Raw genomic sequence first — 22,413 nt, forward strand, 5'->3', positions numbered from 1 at the left:
AGCTTTTAGCATCACTCATTTAAAAAAAAAAAAAGCCATGCAAAAAAATTGAAAAATAAGAAATAAAAAAGAACCCAGATTTTCAAGTTGTATCCAACCTCTCCCTCCCTCTTTTTTCCTCCTTTGTAGGTATTTTATTATTGAAAATAATCATATTCAAGACAACGTTAAATATTAAACGTGAACACCTCTCCTTCTCTATTAAGTTATTCATGCTCTTTTTGCCTCTAAGGAGGCTTGAGTTCTAGCTTCTCACTTATTCCTCACTTGTGAATTTAACAGGCATGACAAGATTTATTTATTTTGGGATTGTGGTGGACCATAAATTATGATGGATTATTGTATTTTTCTTATAATGTATTTTTATTTTTTTTATTAATATAGATAATTATGTTATGATGTTTAATTTGTATGTAATATTGACATGTATTATTTATGTATGATTTTTTTAAAACAAGGGAAAAAGTTAAATTGGTTTGTACGTGCATTTAACTTACTAACTCACATAGTTTGTGTTGGATTGGAACCCCAGCCTGTATGAAAATGGATTGAATCCAATTCAATTTTTTTTTTCAATCTATATGAGCCAACCTATATAGTCCAAGTTGATCTATATTCTTACCTCTACTAGTGTTCATGTTTAATTTTTATTAGTTATCCATGTGTTTTTTATTTTTTAAGGAAAACCTAAGTTCACTTTGTTTCTTTTTTATGGTTGTTTAGTTTAGATATATTTGAGCATTATAGCTTTGTTGAGTCTAATTATCATAAGTAGTTTTCTTAAAGATACTTTCTGCATTCATATCAACTCCAATTTGAAACTTCATGTCTTAGTATTTATAACTTTTTCAACAAGGACCAATCCCTTTTGGTTCACATTGTTTTAGTTAAAATATATTTTTAAATCAAAATCAGTTGATTTCTAATCCCACTTTAGGACTGCGTATTTTTCTGAATTTTGATGTTGATTCAATAGTTATAATTACTTGATTGTAAACTCTAGCATGGATTTAACTGGATCTTTCAAGCAATTTTTTCTAAATAATCAATTTAATAGTTATAACTCATGCATACACGCTAATGCTGGGTTCATTGATATTATTCATTATTTTATTGAACAAAAATTTTCGTTGTTTTTTTTCCCTGAAACAAGTGTTTAACAGAATCCATTTAATTTTTTTTAAAAAAAGGAGCACCACCAAAGAAGGCCCAACTTAGGAAGCTTAGCTGAATTATACATAATCTGGAATAAATTTTGTTGTAGACAAAAGTTATAGCTTCACGTACCTCCATACAGAGTCTCTCTCCATTTCTTGTATTTTTAGATGTGATTGTTAAGTAACTTTGAACGACATTTTTTTCTATAACTGCCCTCTTTCTAAAGTCATTTGATTTCGTTCTCTTTCTATTCACTTTAGTGTTATCTCAAAGATTGGTTTAATCAACATAATTCTAGCTATTTCAGATTTGCTCTTCAGAGAAAGTAAACTTGATATTTAGAAGGGATTTTTTTTTCCATTATCCACCTAATTTGGTTAAAGCTGAATTTAGCTCTACACGGTACTCTCAATCAATCCCCATCCTAGATTATCAAGAAATTCTTGAGGCATTTCTGTTTCCTCAAAATTGCCTGCAATTGGAATTTTAAAACTACCAACAAAACAAGGGTACCAAAAAAACATTAAACCTTAGCATTTTTCATCTCTTGCTCATACTAAGCTAGTACCAAATCATCTTCTTACAAGATTTGTCACACATGATTAGTGAAAAATCCGAATCAACAAATATAAAAAATGACAACTAGCTATGGAGCTTCCATTGCTCTTAAAGATGAAGAGTTGTGTAGGATTCTGATACGAAATTCCATTCATGTGGACCCCCAATACTTCGGTATTGCATGTCTATGTTTGATTTTTTTTTTTTCCTGGTATTTCTCAACAATTGGGTTATTAGCTTGGGGATCTTTGGCTCTCTCATCATCAATGTGCTTTTATTCCATCTAGAGACACATGAATTTCCAGCAGGTAAAAGGCTCAGTGACCTGCTGACTTGTTCTTTTCTTCTTATCATTCTCTGCTTTATTTCTATTTGTAAGACCTTTTTATTATTAATATTATTATTTGACTTTTTTTTAATGGGAGAGACTGCCAGCGACCAAGGCTAAGATTATAATGGCGAGGCTCCATAATAATATAGGATTTGTTTAGATTTCAGTTATATATAATTGATTATAAAAAAATTAATTAATATAATTAATTTTAATAATAATTGATTATATTATAATGTAATTTATTTAGATATTATTTTTTTGAAATTAATTTTGACAGAGATGTTTAGATTATTCAGTTAGAATCAAATTTAGATGTGATATTAATGAATATTCAAATGATATTATAAATTTTGCTTTGATTTATTTAACAAATAAAATATATAAATATTCATATATTTAAAACTTAATATAACTACTTAACACACATATATACTGATTATATATTAAAATTTAAATTACATTACATTATAGGATAATACTAGTAATTTAATATAAGTTATTAATATTATAATATAATTGAGAGCAGCAGGTGGAGAACCAAACAGATGGGAGGAAGAGGCACAGATGCACAGGAGAGATGGTATCTGACACACCAATAAATAATATAAATGCAACTAAAGACAACAATTGTAATTGATAAATGATCAGCAACTCTTCCAGGCTTCCCAAAAAATGCGATTAATAGCAATGTAATCGATTAAGCAAAAATGAGGGTGTTTGGGTATTTGTTTTTAAAACGTGATTTCTGTACATATAATCAATTCTTTTGGCATAACCAAACAGGCGCATACTCTTAGATTAATTTTAAGTATTTTAAGGCTAAATAAATATTTTAAAATTTTTTCTGTTTGTCTTTTCTTATTTATTTTTTGAATTCTTGATAGAAGAAACATCTAAGATTTGTTAGGTTTTGAATTTTTGAATATTTCAATTGACTATTTAGTTTTTAATAAAGCTAATAATCTTAAAATAAAATTTTTATGATTTAGAGTTGCTGAAGTAATTGATTTGAAGAATTAAAGTTAGGTTTCAATGGAAAATACTACATTAAAATTTAAAATTAGTGGTATATATTTAGTAATAGATCACTAATTCATCACTAATTATAAGTATTAGTGACAAAAATTTTGTGACAGATTGAAATCTATCACCAATTACGTGGCATCATATTTTAGTTAAATTTTATGAATTTACTGATTGATTTAAATCCACCATTAATTTTTATTACTAAATTTTTATATTAGTGACAAATGTTTTCAATTAAAAAATTAGTAAAATGAGCTCAAATATTTTATAAAAATAAATAATTTATAATATATATATATATATATATAGAGGTTCCCATACAAAAATTTTCAAAATTATCAAGTTAAATAATTACACAAATAATTTTTCTCTTATTATAAGTAAGATATATAATATAAAATGATATAAAAATGAAAAATATTTTTTATTTTATTATGTAAATTTAAATATAAAACAAAATTATTACCATATGCAAATATTTTAATTAGAACATAGATAGTATAAAACGATATATACAAATATTTATTTTCATAATATATATTATTTGGTATTAAACACTATATTTATTAACTAATAATAAATATTGAATTATATATTTACATGTTAATGTGTGTATATGATAATATATATTATTAACATATTTAAATAATATATTAAATATGTAATTTTGAGGTGGCATGGGAGGTGACATGACAATGACTGGACATGCAAAAAAAATTAATTATAAAAGAAATTAGTGACGGTAGTTTATTAATTAATGGCATATATTTTCCTTTTGTTTTGGTTAAACTAAATTAGAGACGTTATATTTGTAATAGGAATTAGTGACAGACGATCTATCAATAAATTTAAAATTAGTGATGGATTTGTCTGTTAATAATTTCATTTTTTCTAGTAGTGAAAAATTGCGGTTTATGAATTTCTTAGTGGTTTATTTTGAATTTAATGATTTACTTTGAATTAATGGAGGTTGTATTGATGATTAAATAGATTAGTTTTGAGGTTTATGATTGAGTATGAATATTAGTAATTTTTATAGGTATTGTAAGTGTTGAAATTTTAAGACTAAGGATGACTTGAGAAAATTATTGTTGTTTAATAGCTCTAATGAGTGAAATGAGGTTATTGAATTATAGGAATGTAATTGGAATAGAGAAATTTATTTGTGGTAGGGAATTGAAATTTTTAAATACAATAAAGTTTAGAGAAAATTAGAGTTTCTTTGTGATGATTAGGAGTTGATTTTTGGGTTTAGAAAAATTGTTTGTAAAGTATTGGAATGATGATTTGTGACATGAGGTAAGTCCTAGATTTTTGAGATTCATTGAATGCGAAATAAAGGCTCCTAAGAGGTTAACTATGTTAATGGGAGATTAAATGAACATATTAGAAATGAATTAACTATATAGATGATTGAGTTTAAACATTTTAGCGTAAGGAAGTGTGTTGGGTTAAGGAGAGTAATTAATGTAATCCTAAAATTATGTTGTAATTAGTGTTTAATCACCAATATTGATTATGTTTGTTATTAAACATTATATAGAGGGTAGTTTTAGCATTATTGGTGGTGATAATTTGCTTGTACGGGAAAATTTGGTTGCTAAGAGCAAAGATAACCTTTACTATTATGTTATGGTGTGAGTTTTATAATGGTCATGTGTGTGTTTTGTTGCAAATAATTTTTGGTTGGAAAAGTAATTGTTTGAAAATGAATATCTGTTTAAAAAAATGAATTTCTAGTGGACTGAAAATTTGATATAAAGTTATGTTTGATATGAAATTATTATACTTGGAAGTAAGTATTATTGTTTGGATTTTATAATTGTTTGCAAATTATTATATGCATGACTTGATCAATTGTGGGAGGTTATTTGGGAATTTATTGTTCTCATAAATGAATTATAAAATGCTGTATGCTCTCATCTAATCTACGATTGGCACTTTATGGCTCGCACTAGCTTACCTTTAGTTAGGTGAGTTAGGCATTGAGTAATGGACTTCAATCCTAGAGTAAGAAGGAGATATGGTGGTAATCTTGCATCCTTGTTTAGCTTTTGTTCGAATTGTTTAAAATTCGTTTGAAATATTTTGTGTGAAAATTATTTTGTATGGCTCACCTAGCAATTGCATAATTAGTTACATTAAATATATTATAATATAATAGTTTTGATTATTAGGACCTTTGTATCTCATTCTCCATGGTCATTATATTTATAGGAGTGGATCTAGCTAGAGAAGCACATGAGGTTTAGACTTGATGCATAAGACATCAGTTTATCTTGTTATGCCTCCTTTTATTATTTAATATATATTTGCCAATTTAGGATTCATTTTGTTTAATTAGAACATGTTGACTCTACTTCTGATAAACTCATGGTCTATTTTTGATTTGACTTGAAGTATTGAAATTATATCTTGGTGGTGAGATGAGATTTTCTTAAGTTTCTACATACATACACACATATATAAAATCTTTGGGATTGTAACTCAACTATAATTTTTAATTGTATATGGCTAATGTAAGGAGTAATTTATGTTGTCGGGCATGTAGATTTTGTTATTAAGATGTTCACTCTAATTCATTGGCTTTAGGTTGTGTGTTGTGAATATAAATATTTGGAAAAATTTGTTTGGATCCTCATGGGTTTTTGTGAAGTAAGTTTCACATGAAAGTGGTTGTATACTAAACTCGAGCTAATGACTAGATTTTGATGTATGTTTTTGGGTGAACCCTTGAATTACTATGATGGGATATTTGTGAGAAAAAGATATGATGTTTTTTAATTTATTGTTTCTGGGAACTCTGATTTTTATGTTATATGTAAAGTATTACAAAATTTGGATTTCTAATTTGGTTTTGAAAGTGGGATCCAATTGGGTGGACTTTTTTATTTTAGTAAACTACTATTTATCATGGTAGGTCTATTTATTAAGTTTAATTTTTTTCTATAATGGTAGAGTTCTTTTGATCATGGTAGACATTTAATTATCATAATAGATTTTAATAAATATTGTCTTAAAAAGTAGGGTGACACACATTCACTTTTAAATTACAAATACATTAGTTGAGTTATAATTTTTGAAAAAAATAATAAATCTCAAAAGTTAACTTATAAATTGTATGTCAAGTTTTGTAAATAATAATATTTGGATTATTATATATTAAATTATTAATATTTTAAAAAGATATTATTAAAATCAATATAATTTTTTTTCAAGTGGTAATCGGTCAAATCAGTTAGTTAAAATGGTATTTTGGGTTTTTTTTTAAATATATGTAGGAAAGGAATAACTTTTATCTCTTGGTATTTATTTGTAATTTAGAAAACATAATCAATAATAATTTTCTAATAGATAAGTGTATAAACAGTAACAAATGGTTTTGATTCAATTATCTAAAATGCAATTGAAATAACCTATATTAATATTTTTGTACTTTTCGGTTTTTATGGAAAAATAAGTGAATGTGTTCAATTGTAAAAGATAAATTTCTTGAAATTTAGTGGAATACAATCCTTGTCACACAACTAGCTAAGCTTTCATTCTCATTAATCTTATGTAGCTCAAATAATCATTTGAACCTAGTACATATAGTCACCATATAATTTTAGAATTTCAGCAATTATATAAAAAACTAGACCTGCTTCATTAAAATCTTAACGTGTATATTGTTATTGGATATGTTAAAAACAACCACAAATAACACCTAGTTTAAAATTAACCAATTGATTAAATTCAAATTAAGTTTCTAATGATTAAACAACATAATTACACAATTTAATTCAATGGACCAATTTTAGAACAAGCAAGCATGTGAAGCTCAAAATTCTAGCAAAGAATCCAACATTCTAATAGTAAAAAAATACATGTTCTCTTCAATCAAATGCCCCAAAAGCATTTTATCAAATACTTAAAGTGTACTAGTTACAATCCTCCAAACCAAATTGGGAAATCTAGGAAAATTGCAATTAGAATAAAGAAAAAACCTAGAATTAGATTTGCTTAGCATCTTGAAGATCTAGAATTCATGCACATCACTTTGCTTCTTAGAATCTATGTGATTTAGCCTTGCGTCATTGCTTCCAAGAAATCTCCAAATCCATGAAGAAGCTCGGTTGTCACGGGAAGAGTTGAAGAGCGTGAAGTTATGAAAATGGAGTCAGATGATCAAATAGATGGAGTGGTTATGAATCGGGTTTCATGAAGATGATTCTGATCGGTTGGAATTTTAAAATTAATGAAGAGCACGTACAAGATCAAAGGAAGAGCCAAAGGGATGAACAAAAGAAGAATTGGAGAGGATGTGTGCGAATATGGAATTAGAAGTGGAATTGGAGTGAAGAGGCGGTGATCAAAATTGAAATCTGGATGATAATAGATGAATTGAAGTGAAGTGGAAAAGCTAGACGGTCCCCAAAATCAGGAAGCGTCCATGTATTGTGAATGAAGGAGTTGTATGAGTTAAACGTGGGATTCTTAATATTTTTGGAGGGGAATTTTATTTTTTCCAGGTCTGGAATTTATGGGGAAAAAGGCTGAAAAATAAATGGAGAATAAATTAGGGAAGAATAACAAAAAAAAAGTAAAATAGGAGAAAGAAAATTTCCTAATTTATTTCTCTATTTACTTTTTTTTTTCATGAAGCCACCTGCACATAAAATAATGAAATCAATAAAAAAATATATTTTAGAGTGTTTGGGCTAAAATATGATTCCCCCCTCCCAATCCAATTATTTGGGTTAAAAATAATAATTTTGGCGCAAGCTCATGAATCTTTTGAAAAAAAAGATGATTGCTTGTTATGAAAATGAACTAACGTGTCACTTTGAAAATGGCAAAGATTGAAGGAAATTATAGAGAACATTGTAGCTAGTGGCCCTAAAAAGTGAAGCATAGAGTCATGAAAAAACTGTCACTTTATACTTACAAAAGGAAAGTGACCACACACATATGCATCTCTTTAACTCTACACACAATATCTATAGATAATCTCTTTGAACACTTCAACGATTCAAATCCAAAATCTACTTGCCCAACACAGAAACCTAAATCGTGACCCAACATCATCCCTTACTTCACCTAGCACGACTCCTTTAATCCTTCAGTAGTAGATTAAATACAGTGTCCTTAGCATGTCATGCATTCAACAGAGAGCATTAGAGTTTTCTAAGAATTAGTAAAGCACTAGATTCTAGTAGAACAATTGTAATAGTGCACTAGCACTTTTCTTTTATTTCTTATAATTTCTTTTTTATCATTATCAATATCATGATTTCTCTCATGCATCATATAAATGTTCCATGTTTTTCTATCTTTATTTATTAATTCCTTTTATTTTTGAGCACTTGTATTCAGAAAAATTGCGTTAAAGGACCCCTGAAACTGGCCCATTTGATTTTAAAAGTCAAGAACATCACATCTGTTGAGAACATGCCCTTTTGGTATGCCCGTGCAATGAAAAACACCGTAGACATAGGAATTGAAAATAATATTCAATAAAATTATAAAAAATATGTAATAAATTTCAAAAATTTTACCAAAATATTCCTTCTCCCTCTAATCACAAATATGACTCAATTAAACCAAAATACTTCAAAATAAGTGCTAAAAAGTTAAGAAAAGAGAGATAAATATATGTAAAATGTATGAATTATTAGTACCTTACCTGTAATTTTTTAATTCTTTTCTATAATATTTTATATCACTTCTGTAATTTTCCATTAAATTGATGTTTAAAGTTAAAATTTATTACTGCAATCTTAGAAGAGACTTTAATTCCCTCAGGCCTCAGCATCTCGATCCAAAATAATTGAAGAGAAGGTGACGATGTTTCCACAAGCCTAAAACGGGCACACCTTCTTGAGAACGTAAAGTCAACAGCTTCATTATTATATATCACGAGTAGTAAAAGAAAATTAAACGAGAGCCAGATCTAGTTGCCCAAAGAGATAGATTATCCTTGAGCGAAAAACAAGAGTCTTACTTGCATCTATTAACAAAGCTCGATGAAACACATGAAAAAACATCTGCATTATGAGTTTCCACAATGACAACAACAATGTTTAGCTCAATCAAACACTAAAATCCTTTCTTAACAACTACTCCTTCTGTCCTTATATATAAGAAGTCTTGTAAAACTTTTTTTTATTTCTAAATATAAGAGGTTGTTGACATATTTTTCAATGAATGAACCTTTATACCCTTATTAAATTAAAAAGAGAAAAAGATAAGTACTCTCATTAATTCATTTTAAAAAAAGAGATTCATTTTTTATTTACAATAATTAAAAAATTAAAAAGTTGCTGTATTTTTAATTAAATAATCAATTTTTATCGATTTACATAATTCAATTAAAACTATCTTATATATGAGAACGGAGGGAGAAGAAGTCATGCCTGATTTAACATCCACCTGTGATTCCTAAATCCCCACAAGAAAATCACCCATACCATTTTTTCAAATAATACCCATGGAAAAATCTTCCTCGGATGAAACAAAAGAACCATTGCAATTTATTTTAACACAACCACTTTCAGGTGCAAGCTAACGTCTATTAAGAGGATTTGGAGTATCAGTCATAACAAAGTTCCAGAATGCATTCACATATATCTTGGCTTTAAATATAAGGGGTTAACAAGCTTTTGGTTAAATACCACTCCATTTCTTTATTTCCATATTAACCATAACAACCAAACAATCAAAGAAATATCTCAGTAGAGAAGCTCCCTTTAACACAAGCAACAAATGGATACACCCAGATTCAAAAATGATTTTTTTTTCCCGAAAATAAATCCAAATACTTATTCAATTTTTATATCAATAAATTATTCTCCCGTTGTTTAAAATTTAACTTTGTTATCTTCTTTTGTATATGAAACTTAGGACTAACTTAATAGACCCTCATGTTTGTTACATGGAAAAATCTTTTATAGAAAAGAAATGAAAAATGTATTTAGAAAGAAAACAAGATAAGTGCATATTTCATTTTCTTCTGGAAAACATCTTTCTACATGCTAAACACTTTTCTACTAAAGAACTGTTGTCTTGAATTGAAATTAGGACCTTGTTAATAATTACTAATTGATGTCAAATCCTCTAACTCCTGTGATCAATTAAAAATTTAACAAGTTAAGAAAATAAATTAAATTTTGTTATTTTTGCAAGAAATATATTAATTAATATCAATTGAAAAAAAATACTTATATTTAAATAACATCTATCAAAAAATATTTATACTGACTTAAACACAAACAGTGAAATTAATTATCAATTTGAATCCAAATATCAATGATAAATTGCTTTAATATTGATAAAATAAAATAAAATAATGTTCTTGGAACATTTTTTTAATTAAAAAAATTATTTAGCAAGGTGTTTTTAACAAAGTGTTTTGAAAAATAAAAAAACATGAGTGTTTTGAAGAGTTAAAAAAAAAACACGAGCAACTTTTGGGTGTACTTTTGGATTTATTATTCTCAAAACACATCATATTTTTAATTAATGGCACAAATATAATTAACACAAACTCCATTCTTCTTCGATCTCAAACGCCCGGAGAGCCGTTGTCGTCACTTCTCTCCCAATTTCAGTGGTGTACGTTTTTTCCGTCGGCCAGGGATGCTCGTTGCCATAGCCTGGTAAAGAAAATAAATGCAATGTCCAAATAATTTCCATAAATAAATATTAATGGGATAGAAAAGTAAATTGACTTCTAACCTATAAATCTAGAAACCTCTAGGACTTAAATTTATTTTTAGTGCAATGTTTTTCTTCAACTTTTAAAAACGATGAAATATATAATTAGCATCAACTTAGATTTTAGTGAACTATAGGAAAATTTTTTAACACTCACTACTTTAAATATTTATTATACTACATAAATTAAAAATCATATTTTATTTTAATGAGATTATTTAATTATTTCTATGGTACTAATTTATTCTCATAAACAATGATGTATATAATTTTTTAATGATGACATCATTTTTGTAATGATGAATGCTTTTGGGAGACTGATGGCAAAGTCTCACAAAAAATTAATAACAGTTAAATTCTTAAAAAATAATTTAAAAATAAATTATAAATATTAATTCAGACAATTGCAAATTAAGAATTGCTAATATACAAATTGGGAGAAATATTTGAAATTTAAATATCTTATTCACAATTAAAAATTAATAATTTTCAATGATTATTGTAATTGATATTCCCAATTCATTTTTCAAAAAAATTTATGAAAAATTTTAGTTGTCATTAATTCTCTTTTTTAGGATTTAATTATCTTTTTCCAATTTTTTAACATTCATTTCAAAATAGAAAAATAAAAAAAATAGAAAATGTAGCAATGACCAAAGGTATTTGGTGTAATTGATTTAATATTTGTTCACACAGAGCAATTCAATCTCTCTCAACTTGAATTTTTTGCATTAAAAGAAAAAGAACATCGTTATTAAAAGAACTATTTTTTGATGCCAGTTATTCAAAGAACTTTACACCAATGCAATCCGGTTAACTTAAATATGAATTATTGAGAACTAATGCACAATGACATCTTGCAATTCATATAGCCGACCCCACCTAGTGGGATAAAGGCTTGTTGTTGTTGTTGTTGTTGTTTGAGAACCCAATATAATTTTCATAAACTAAAACTAGTTGATATATAGTTTATGTGTGTGTGTGTGTATATATATAAAGAAAAATATTAAAGATGCAAAGTTTGACCTTGCTCACCTCAATATTGGCTTGCGTGTGCAATGTCACCTTCCAAGGCAAGACGCTTCCCCCACTTGCCATTCAAACACAAGCAATAAAACCTTGATCATCGTCGTCGTCGTCATCTAAACCATCATTATCAGTTTCTCACTGACCTCCATGATTATGGATTCCCACAAAGCTTTCTTCCTCCTCTTCTTCTTCTTCCTCCTTCGCTTCCTATTTTCTGAAGCACAGACTACTTATCTCTCACACGTTTGCTCTGCCAACAAAACCTTCAGTGCTAATAGTTCCTTTCAATCCAACCTCACTACCCTCCTATCTTCCTTATCTTCTACCAACGCCGCCAACACCTATTTTTACAACACCACCATGGTGGCTATCGGCGGCGGCGGCGTATACGGCCTCTTCATGTGTTGCGGTGATGTCACTCTCCAGGTGTGCCGCCAATGAGTGAATAACGCAATCTAAAGATTGCCTTCTGTGTGTGGATTTTTCAAGGAGGCTATAATCTGGTACAATGAGTGCTTGCTTCATTACTCCAATCGCTCCTTCTTCTTCGCCGTCGACACAAGGCCTCGAACCGGCTTCCCCCTTTGGAACACCGGCAATGTCTCCGGGCAAGCAAACTTCACGAGTATAATGTTCACCACCTTGAACAAGACGGCCAACGAGGCGGCAAAACCTGCATTGGGAGATTAGAAGAAGTTTGCGACGAGAGAAGCTAATATTTCAGGGTCTCAAACTCTGTATTGTCTGGCTAAGTGCACGCTGTGTTGTAGGCAGCAGATGTAGACGTGAACAGTGAGCTTCTAATTGCTTGAGTCGTGCCTGGAAGGACACTGTCCTTAAGAACTATTCTGGAACACCTGGACGACGGACCGGCAGTTCCCCAGGGTTAAACAAGCACTTCCTGCGGCGGAGCAAGGGAATAGAATAGCGGAGACTAAAAATAAGAACAGACGAATAGAAGACAGAGGGAGGAGAGGACGAGAACACTGGCACACTATTCTATCCGCACCCATGTCTATTTATAGGCCGAGGAAGGAGACACAAACGTTGGGTTATAATTACCGGTTAATGCTTCAGTTATACACACATTAAACAATGAACGTTCATGGATTAATGCTTCAGTTACACACACCTTAAACAGCAATAATGTGCACGTCTATTAATCCGAAAACGTTCAGCGTTTATCAATCCAGAGACGTTTGGCAGACAAAACATTAACGTATAGAATTCAGTTTCCAGAAGAGGTTTAATGTCCAAAAATTGCTAAAGCCTCAAGTTCAAATTCAAAACAGCAAAATCAAAGGTTTTTCGGGTAAGCTAAAATAATTATTTATTTAATCAGAAAGTTTGGAAAAATAACCCAGTAAAAGGAACCCAGTGCCTCTTGAACTCGCGCGCAGGGGGAGCGAATCGGCTGATTTCAACTGCGATTGCCCTGAGTTGGCCTGTCTCATGTGCGCGAGGCCACTTCTCTTCCAAGCCCATTTTACTAGTCCACTTCATTCCTTAGTATATATACACTAGGAGATTCCTTCTTTAGTCAATGTACTTTTGACACACATACAACAATCCCCCACATGTGTCAAAAAGATCTATGTTCGTCTGTGTTATTCACACAAAGGATAATCACTTTGAATTTGGTGTCTGTCGACTTGAACCAAATCTAGACTAATAAAACTTAGCACACAGAAAAGTTGGTATAACTTCGTTATTGAACCAACAGATCTTGAACGTGTGCTAGAGGTCTTATTAATCGGATTATACCCCCACAGTCTCTGCTATTAACGACGGTTTTGCACGTTATCGGCCATGCGTATGCCTAGTTTTAACAAATGCTCTAGAGATTTCGCCACAATCTCATAGGAGCGGCCCCACTCCATATTTGTATAGGTGTTTTCATCAAGTGTATCTGCAATGAATACACCATCCGCAAGGACTATGAAAACATTAAGAGCTTTTGCTCAGCCTCCGTTCAATGCATTCTAGCACTTTCTCAAGCCATAGGAAGGGACAAATTCAGTGCTAGCAGAACTAACAAGTGACTTGTTCTTACCCATTGAACCTTCTTCATGGGATCTCCAATCACAAAGGTTGGGTTGCCATCACCATTAATTTCAAATAGGCTTAAGTCCCATTCCCCTCGACGTTTCAATAATAAATTTCTTCCCTAGGGGTTTAGTTAAACGGATCTATCAAATTTAACTCTGATCTCACATAATCGATTGAGATGACCCTGTCTTTGAGCAGCTGCCTTATAATATTATGTCTCAATCGAATATGTCTACTTTTGCCATTGAAGGTCTTATTTTTAGCCGTTGCTATTGCAGACTAGCTATCACAATGTAAAGACACTGATGGTGTGGGCTTTTCACCTATTGAAATACTTGCTAAGAAGTTTTTCAACCACTCAGCCTTAGTCCCAGCCAGCTTCATGGCTATGAACTCAAAATCCCTTGAGGATTTTGTGTTGATTGTCTGTTTTGCAAACTTCCAGGTTATTGCACCACCACCAAGAGTGAATATGTAACCACTAGTGGATTTTATCTCTTCTGAATCTGAAATCTAGTTAGCATCACTATATCCTTCCAATACAGCAGGAAATCCACTATACAATATACCATAATTCATGGTACCTCTCAAATATCTCAAGACTCTCACCAGAGCCTCCCAGTGTTTACTGCCTGGGCAGTGGGTATATTTGCTTAATCTGCCTACAGCATAAGCTATATCAGGTCTAGTAAAGTTCATCAAATGTAACAGACTCCCAATAATCTGTGCATATTCAAATTGAGCAACTGGGTCACCTTTGTGCTTTTTTAATTGCATACTCGAATCATAAGGAGTACTTAGAGGAGCATCTTCAAGATGTCCAAACTTTTTGAGAATTTTCTCAACATAATGTTCTTGGGAAAGCAAGATTCCATTTTCATTCCTTATGATTTTTACACCCAAGATTACCTTGGCTTCACCCATATCTTTCATGTCAAAATTTGAAGAAAGAAAATTTTTTGTTTCATTAACAACACACATACTAGAGCCAAAAATTAACATATCATCCACATACAAGCATATAATCACACAATCATTATTCACAAGCTTTGTATAAACATACCTTTCTACTTCAATAGTAGAAAATCCACCAGTTATCAAAACTTGATCAAGTTTTTTATGCCATTGCTTGGGTGCTTGTTTTAAGCCATATCAAGATTTTACAAGTTTACAAACTTTATTTTCTTGCCCAGGAATCACACATCCCTCAGGCTGTACCATGTAAATTTCTTCTTCCAAATCACCATTTAAAAAAGCGATTTTAACATCCATTTGGTGAACAAAAAGTTTGTAAATTGAAGCCAAAGCAACAAGAACTCTTATAGAAGAGATTCTAGTCACAGGAGAAAATGTGTCAAAATAATCTATATTTTCTTTTTGAGTAAAACCCTTGCCTACAAGCCTTACTTTACACTTATTAATTGAACCGTTTGGAAAATATTTTTTCTTAAAAATCCATTTACACCCAATAGCCTTAGCTCCTTGGGGCAAATTTGATAAAACCCAAGTTTTATTTTTCTTTAAAGAATCAATTTCCATTTCAATTGCTTCTTTTCAAAATTTGGCATCAGGAGAAGAGATAGCTTCATAAAAATTTAACAGTTCATCTTGTATTAGATAAGTGTAAAAATCATCTCCAAAACTTGTTTCTTTCCTTTGCCTTTTGCTTCTCCTTAAAACCAAATCCTCATTTAAGTTTTGTTCAAACTCTGAATTCTCAACAGGTTTAGAAACATGCTTAATTTTTAAGGGAAAAATATGTTCAAAAAATTCAGCATCCTTAGTCTCTACAATTGTATTTTAGTCTAAAATATCATTTTTTAAAACTAAAAAATGATATGCTGTACTTTGTTTAGCATATCCAATAAACATACAATCAAAAGTTTTAGAACCAATTTTTCTTTTTTTAGGGTCAGGTAATAAAACTTTTGCAAGACACCCCCACACTTTTAAATATTTTAAATTTGGGGTAAACCCTTTCCATAACTCATAAGGTGTTTTCTTTGTTTTCTTATGAGGTATTCTATTTTGTAAAAAACATGCAGACAAAATAGCTTCACCCCACAAGTTATTAGGGGCAGAAGAACTCACAAGCAAAGCATTGATCATTTCTTTTAATGTTCTATTTTTTCTTTCTGCAACCCCATTAGACTCAGGAAAATAAGGAGGTGTTATCTCATGTATAATTCCTTCTTTTTCACCAGAATCATTTAACAAAACATATTTTCCTCCTCTATCCGATCTAACCCTCTTAATTCTTTTGTTTAACTGATTCTCAACCTCTGCTTTATATAAAAGAAATTTTTCAAAAGCTTCATCTTTGTTTCTTAACAAGTATACATTAGTATATCTTGAAAAATCATCAATAAAAGTAATATAATATTTTTTACCACCTCTAGTCATGGTTTGTTTTAAGTCACCTAAATCTGTGTGAATTAAAGATAGTAATTCAGATTCTCTTTGACTAGAAAAATGAGGTTTTTTACTTTATTTAGTTTCAACACATACTTCACATTTTCCAAAATCATTATTTTTAATTTCAGAAAGTAGTCCAAGTTGTCGCGTCCTATTTATATAACCTTTACTAGCGTGACCTAGTCTAGCATGCCACAGATCAAAAGAATCAACCATATAAACATGCATATACTCAGAAGATTCAGTCTTGTTCATTTCATCAACATTCAAAACAAACAATCCCTGATTACAATACCCTTTGCCTACAAACACATTAATTTTTGTCATTACAATCTTGTCAGATTCAAATGACACTTTAACCCCAGCTTTCCCTAAAAGAGCAACTGACATTAAGTTAGCTCTAACTTCAGGCACATGCAGAACATCGTTCATAGCCAAAGTCTTTCTTAATGTGAGCTTTAAGACCACTTTTCCTTTTCCTTGAACTTTAACAGTTCGGGAATCAGCGAGGTAAACATGGTCTTTCCCTTCCTTTACAGGATTATAAGTAGTAAACATCTCTTGGCTAGCACATATGTGCCTGGTAGCCCCGGAGTCTACCACCTATTTCTTCACATCAGAAATCAAGAGAGCTTGTGACACCACTGCAGCAATGATATCATCATCACTATCACCATCTCGTTGTACCAAATTTACATTTGGCTTCCAAGGCTTATCATGGTTTGCTCTCTTCCTACACTGTGCTGTATAGTGTCTTGGTTTACCACAGACAAAACAGTCTCCTTTCTTTTTAAAAGAGGGGTTAGAAGCATTAGGTTTGTAATTAGTTTTTCTATTCTTCTTGTCTTTAGTTTTAGAATCATACCTCTTGTTGTGAGGCTTTGTCTCCACCAGGTTGGCTTTGGATGTCATTTCTCTGGTTCAAGCTGCACGTATTGCCTTGCAGTTGGTATCTTCGATGATGATATGAGTGATCAAGTTAGTCAAGGATAGCTACTTCTGTTTGTGTTTCAGCTGCTGTTTGTAGTCAGACCATGATTCTGGCAACTTCTCAATCAGTATCCCTGCAACGAACTTGTCTATAAGGTTAATGTTTTCAGCACGAAGCTCCTCCAGCAGCTTATGATATTCGTTGATTTGCTCCTTGACATCCTTGTTCTCAGTCATCTCCTATTTGTAGTAGTTGCCCATAATGAATTTTTGTTTGCCAGCATCCTCAGCAGTGTACTTTGTCACCAGGGACTCCCATATCTTACAAGCTTCCTTGTAGACACAGTAAACATCGAACAAATCATTAGATAAAGTGCTAATGATAGTGTGTCGACATACCTTGTTTGCATGAGTTTATGCAACTCTCTGGGCTTGATCAGTATCAGCAGGAGGCTTGGATTGAGCAAGAGCAGCGGCCACATTATGCATGTCAAGAATGGTGAAGACATGTTCCTGCCAGCATTTGAAGTTCCGGCCATCAAAGACTTCTATCTTCGACATGTCCGGGAGCGGCCTTGGTAGGGGGACGGCAGCAGCGGTAAGGATGTATTAACCTCCAGCCGAACCACTGGGCACACATTCGGGAGTGACATTCTTAGTACCGTTGGTCGCCATTGGGTTGATAGTTCTTAAGATTGTTGTAGGTAGCAGATGCAGATGTGAACAGCGAGCTTCTAATTGCTTGAGTCGTTCCCAGAAGGACATTATCCTTAAGAACTATTCCGGAACACCTGGACGACAGACCGGCAATTCCCCAGGATTAAACAAGCAGTTCCTGCAGCGGAGCAAGGGAACAGAATAGCAGAGACTAAAAATAAGAACAGACGAACAGAAGACAGAGGGAGGAGAGGACGAGAACGTTGGCACACTGTTTTGTCCGCACCCATATCTATTTATAGGCTGAGGAAGGAGACACAAACATTAGGTTATAATTATCGATTAATGCTTCGGTTATACACACATTAAACAACGAACGTTCATGGATTAATGCTTCAGTTACACATGCCTTGAATAGCAATAACGTGCACGTCCATTAATCCGAAAACGTTCAACATTTATCAATCCGAAGACGTTTGGCAGACAAAACATTAACGCACAGAATTCGGTTTCCAGAAGAGGTTTAATGTCCAAAAACTACCAAAGCCTCAAGTTCAAATTCAAAACAACAAAATCAGAGGTTTTTCGGGTAAGCTAAAATAATTATTTATTTAATCAGAAAGTTTGGAAAAATAACTCGATAAAAGGAACCCAGTGCCTCTTGAACTCGCGCGCAGGGGGCGAATTGGCTGATTTCAACTGCGATTGCCCTGAGTTGGCCTGTCTCATGTGCGTGAGGCCACTTCTCTTCCAAGCCCATTTTACTAGCCCATTTCATTCCTTAGCATATATACACTAGGAGATTCCTTCTTTTAGTCAATGTACTTTTGACACACATACAACACGCCGGACCTCTCCGCCGGAGATTGCAGAATGTGATTGAATGGTGCAATTGGGGACCTTCCTTCGTGTTGTGAGGGTATGGCAGGAGGAAGAGTTCTGTATCCCAGTTGCAATGTTTGCTATGAACTGTTTTGTTTCTATCGTTCTGATGATCAGCTTGTAGGGACAACGCCTTCATCATCGACTTTACCTTCTTCTCCGACAGGCCCTTCAGATCCTTGAGGTAAAGTTAAATCAACTTGCATACTTTTTCCTTACCTACGTTTTATTTAATTGCTTAAAGTGTCCTATTAGCGATTTAATTAAGTTTTGAGGTGGGGTTGGGTGTTAAATATATACATCTATATCAACCAGAGATTCTAACCCTTACCCACATTTTTGCATGCTTTATATAAAATAAAATACATTATCATATAATGACCAAAAAAAATTCAAAATTCCTTCTTTTTCCAGGCCAATTAGGGTTTTAAGATGAACAACTTCCTATAATTTTATTTATAGGGTAGAGAGAAAAGATTTTTTTTCCCCATATTTATAAGTAATGTCATTTAATTTTTATCTTAAATTTTCTCTTTTATCCTCTATTTAATATTGAAGAAGAAAGTATGTTTATTAAAGTATGAATATTTAATAGAGATATGACAACTTATTAAATTTTTAAATAGAGTTAATAAATTTTAAATTTATCTTAATTTAGATAAAATATTTAAAAATTACTTATAAATAGGACATAGTCCACCCAATTATAGTTGCCAAGCAGCATCTTTTTGACCCACAATTATAGCTTTTTCCTGAGTTTACCTACATAGGGTCGCAATGGGCAGGCTGAATTTGCCCAATGCATGAGTCCGAATTTTTTTTTTTTTAACATCCTGCTTGATTTTTCTTGGACTTGACCAACCTGATTTGACTGAATTATTGAATAAGGTTTATTGGGTTATATATTTGCACCACCCTACTATGTAGTCCAAATTAATCATTGTATTATATTTCATTACAAAGCTAATTTCCATTCTTTTGTATGCTAAATCATGAGTCCTAATAATCCTACTTGTTCCTTGTAAATGGCATTGAATCTGGAAGTATGTTTGTTTGTTTGTTTTTTTTAACAGTAAAAGGGAAAGGCCAATCAGCACCAATTATTGTGATAGTTGCGGCTTCTCTTGTTGGTACGGGAATATTTTTTGTTTTGCCTACTATCTCTTAAAGAATCAAGTGAAGAGTCGTAGGGCTGTTCTCAGACAACAATATTGTAAGTAATTTAATTTCGTTCTATCCCTTGGATCACCCTTATAATTTTGCTATTTGGAAGAGTTGTGGGAATGGAATTAATTAATGTATATAAATATTTTGTTTTTCAATTTGTTTAGTTGGAAATGAAGGCACCGATTTAGAGCCTCTGGAATTCAATTTGGCAACTATTGAATCTGCGACTAATAAATTTTCAGAGGAAAATAGATTAGGCAAAGGTGGCTTTGGACAAGTTTACAAGGTGACAAAATGCTCTTTGATTAAGCATTTTATATGCGCATTTATTATACTTTTCCCTTTTAATCCAACCAAATGCAATTTAGGGTATTCTTTCAAGCGGCAAAAATATAGCTGTGAAGAGACTTTCAAAAGAGTCTGGTCATGGTGCAGAAGAATTTAAGAATGAAGTTTTATTAATAGCTAGACTCCAGCACAGAAATTTGGTGACATTATTAGGATTTTGTATAGAAGAGCAAGAAAAAATACTTGTATATGAATATGTTCCCAACCGAAGCCTGGACTATTTTCTATTTGGTATGACTCTTCTAAACTCATTTTAACTTATAGTTGAAATTTATAGTCCATAAATGCATTTTATATTTTTGTTAGTTATTTTGTGCCGTTTGTTAACTACTTCCTAGGGTTAATTTCTTAAACTAAGATTATTTTTATTTATTTTGTCGTTTTAGTCACTTACAAACAATTGTATGTATAGGTTCCCAGAGAAGCGAAATACTAAATTGGTTGGAACGTTATAAAATTATAGGAGGAGTTGCTTAAGGAATTCTTTATCTTCATGAACATTCTCGCCTTAAAATTATACATCGTGATCTAAAAGCCAGCAATATTTTGTTAGATGATGAAATGAATCCAAAAATTTCAGATTTTGAATTAGCTAAAATGGTATCTATCAATGAAAATGAAGGAAGTACAAATAGAATCGCTAGAACATAGTAAGTTATAAATCTTTTCCCTTTTTTATCTATATCTCTCTTGATATCTATTGGATAACATTTTATTATTGATAAATCTTTTTTTCAGTGGTTATATGTCTCCAGAATATGTAATGTTTGGACATTATTCTGAAAAATCAGATGTTTTTAGTTTTAGAGTTATAGTTCTAGAAATTATCAATGGAAGGAAGAATATGAATTGTCATGATCAATCACAGTATCATGCTGATAATCTCATAAGTTATGTAAGTTTTTTTACATACACCAAGTTTATCCCACTAATATACTTCTTACGAAATCACCTCACCTTTCAAAATGGAGAAAGATTATTCCTATAATATTGTATAATTTGGTCATAAAAGGGTTATGATTAAAATAATTAATTTTACTTAATTGCTGCAGGTTTGGAATCAATGGAGGGCTGAAAAGTTGTTGGAGATACTGGATCCAAACGTTAAAGCATTGGGGTCATACAATGAAGTGATAAAGTGCATCCAGATTAGTTTATTATGTGTACAAAAAAAATCCAGACTTGAGGCCTGCCATGGCCACAGTAGTTCATTATCTTACTAATGATTCTATTCAATTGCCATTTCCACAAGAACCTGGATTTCTTCTACATGGTCAAATGGAGCCATCCATTGGATCTGGAAGTAATGGATCAAGCTCTATTAATGAAGTGTCTATGAGTAACTTCTTTCCTCGCTAGAACAAGGCTTCAATTTCTCTTACTGGACGTTAACGATCCTTTTGGCATTTCTGAGACGAATATTTCTATTCATATATGAATGGAAATGGAAGTGTACAATATCTTATCACATTTTTTTTGGGGGGGGGGGGGATCTGTTATGTTACGAGCAATCAGCAATATTTTTTTTATTTAAAGATATAAAGAATATTTTTCATCTACAAATTAATCTACTTCGAAGTTTTCATCACTCAAACGCTCCCCACATCCTTAAGTATTTTATGGCACAATGTCATCCTACTGTTTTTCAATTCAGTATAATGTTATGGTTTGTCATCAACCTGTGATTGCTTCGATCATTAACTTTGAAATTTTGATCGTATTGTGCCTCATTGGATTGCTGCTTTGTCATTCGAGATTGCATTCAATATTGATGGTTGCCATGATGGACTTTGGTCTGGTGCTTTAAATTTGAACATGAGTTGGAGAATAAGACATAGCACAACACAAGGAAGCATGTGAGAAGACGAAGACAAAGCAAAGCACATCGAAGCTTGTGAGGAGAGGAAGAACCCAGTTGATGATAATGAAGGAATGACGAGATGAGAATGAGTGATTAACAATCGTTGGTGTCCACAGCCGGCTTCAGAAGGAGGGCTTTGGTGTTGAGGCAAGGTCATAAAACGCAATATGAAGTCCGACAAGGTACTGTCACTATCGCTTACTTGCTCCTCAATGGACTTTATGGAGCCAAAAAAACTCAGGGAGACAATTTTATGAGTGCCCAAATTATGACCAGATTAGTAGAGATGAAATGGTTTTGAGAT

The 22,413-nt window shown here is 31.7% G+C and overlaps 1 pseudogene; it reads left to right on the top strand.

Annotated features, from left to right (window-relative positions):
* The first annotated feature begins 11,953 nt into the window (after nt 1-11,953).
* LOC129286526 (cysteine-rich receptor-like protein kinase 44) lies at nt 11,954-21,607 on the top strand (annotated as a pseudogene).
* The last annotated feature ends 806 nt before the right edge of the window (nt 21,608-22,413 follow it).

The sequence above is a fragment of the Prosopis cineraria genome, unplaced genomic scaffold (genome assembly GCF_029017545.1).
Source record: "Prosopis cineraria cultivar Desert tree isolate PC_DT_omini unplaced genomic scaffold, ASM2901754v1 PC11, whole genome shotgun sequence".
Lineage (NCBI taxonomy): Eukaryota > Viridiplantae > Streptophyta > Magnoliopsida > Fabales > Fabaceae > Prosopis > Prosopis cineraria.